Source organism: Trichomycterus rosablanca, chromosome 4 (genome assembly GCF_030014385.1).
Source record: "Trichomycterus rosablanca isolate fTriRos1 chromosome 4, fTriRos1.hap1, whole genome shotgun sequence".
Lineage (NCBI taxonomy): Eukaryota > Metazoa > Chordata > Actinopteri > Siluriformes > Trichomycteridae > Trichomycterus > Trichomycterus rosablanca.
The window spans coordinates 23,867,597-23,869,969 of NC_085991.1; positions in this window are offsets into that span (position 1 = coordinate 23,867,597).

A 2,373-nucleotide genomic window follows, 5' to 3' on the forward strand; every position below is an offset into this window, starting at 1 on the left:
CACTTCTTCAATGGTCAGGACTCTCCCAGGACCACTACAGAGTAGGTATTATTTGGGTGATGGATCATTCTCAGCACTGCAGTGACACTGACATGGTGGTGGTGTGTTAGTGTGTGTTGTGCTGGTATGAGTGGGTAAGACACAGCAATGCTGCTGGAGTTTTTAAACATCTCACTGTCACTGCTGGACTGAGAATAGTCCACCAACCAAAAATATTCAGCCAACAGTGACCCATGGGCAGCGTCCTGTGACCACTGATGAAGGTCTAGAAGATGACCAACTCAAACAGCAGCAATAGATGAGCGATCGTCTCTGACTTTACATCTACAAGGTGGACCAACTAGGTAGGAGTGTCTAATAGAGTGGACAGTGAGTGGACACTGTATTTACAAACTCCAGCAGTGCTGCTGTGTCTGATCCACTCATACCAGCACAACACACACTAACACACCACCACCATGTCAGTGTCACTGCAGTGCTGAGAATCATCCACCACCTAAATAATACCTGCTCTGTAGTGGTCCTGGGAGAGTCCTGACCATTGAAGAACAGGGTGAAAGCAGGCTAAAAAGTATGTAGAGAAATAGATCGACTACAGTCAGCAATTGTAGAACTACAAAGTGCTTCTATATGGTAAGTGGAGCTGATAAAATGAACAGTGAGTGTAGAAACAAGGAGGTGGTTTTAATGTTATCTCTAATGTTATCATTTTCTGTATTGGCAAAGATTTCAAAAATTAGGTGCTGCTGGAACATCATGTCAGCGAAAGCAAACCGGCATTGCCATAAGTTTGTCAAGCAGAAAAGAAGCCCCTGCTCTAGCTTTTTTAGTCCAAGTCATCATTTACAAAATTCAGTCAGGATTTGTGATGTCAGGTTTGAAGCAGGGTTTCCTTTAAGCATGGCAGTCTGTAAGCCCATGACGATATAAACCAGGCTGAATCGTGTAGCATGTTTTACAAGCTTGTAATTCAGGCATGGCTGGTTCTTGGAGCATCTGTACAAAGTTCTTTTTAGTACAAAGTGACAATTTTCTTCCTGAACTTCAGAAAGTTCAGTCAAAGTAGCCCTATTTAAAAGAAGTTATCAGCTGTTGTCAATCATGATCATGAAAAAGAAAAAAGAGACCCTGCCACAATGTTAACTTATGAAATTGTGCTAAAGAACAGTGGCAGAAATCAATGAAACCATGAGACTGCAATGATATGCCTGTACAAGTGTAAGTAAACCTTTCATTTAAGGTGCATTTCAACAAATACACCATCATATCATAATAGTAGAATACCATTACTATAGAAAAATAAGGTAAAATCTACAAAAAGACAAATTGTCAGGTGGTGCAGCGGTAAAACACGCTAGCACATCAGAGCTGACATTTCGAACTCGTCGGTTCCAAACTCAGCTCTGCCATCCGGCTGGGCTGGGCACCTACATGATCAACGATTGGCTTGTTGTACATACAGGGTGGGAGCCGGACCGGACCTCATAATTGATGATCATGGTGTGGCTCTCCATACACAAATCTGATCTGCATATGAACTTGCCACGTGCAGGTAAAAAGATGCAGTCGGCTACTGCACACTTCACGTCAGAGGGGGCGTGTGTCAGTCTTGCTCTCCTCAGTCAGGAGTGGAGGTCAGCATCAGTAGAGAGGGAGCGTAATGCAATCGGGTAATTGGATATGTTTGTGTGCCAGAGGTGTTTAGAAAACAGAATTTCACAGCTGTACCTAAAGAACACAATAATTCGAGAGTATACAGACGCATGCCTCACGATGGATTGGCGTCCTGTCCTGGGTATGATACAGACCCACCATGACACTGACCAGAATAAAAAAATTGCAGGCCACTTAAACATACCGTGAAGGACCAAAGGGATAATGACCCCCTACGTACCTGAAGTCTCCTGATGCATGCAGCAAGTTCTTTTAAAGCTTCATGGATTGGGCGTCTATGAACATGCATAGTGCCAATCATCAGCTAAAGTATGATACAGATACAGAACAGAACTGTGTGCTTTAAACTTTGTGCCGACAGTGTGGGTGCTCTTGCCTGTTTCAGGATATCAAAGGCCCACACACAATTAAGTACATAAAAATGTTTTACAGAACTTAGCATGGAGGAAACTGACTGGAGTGAACAGAGCCTTAACTTCAATCCTCTTCAATGCTTTTGTAATGAAGCAGAAAGTGTTCGTTTCACACAAGTCAATGCAAAAATGCAAAATACTGTCACAGTGCTCTAATCTCAAAGTCACACATTCACATCAAATGTAGGTTGCATCATGATCAGAGTGTGGATGAGATTTGTGTCAGTCCCAGGGTGTTCGAGTCCTCCTTCCCCGTCTGTGTGATGAAGGACAGTTCCACGGCTAG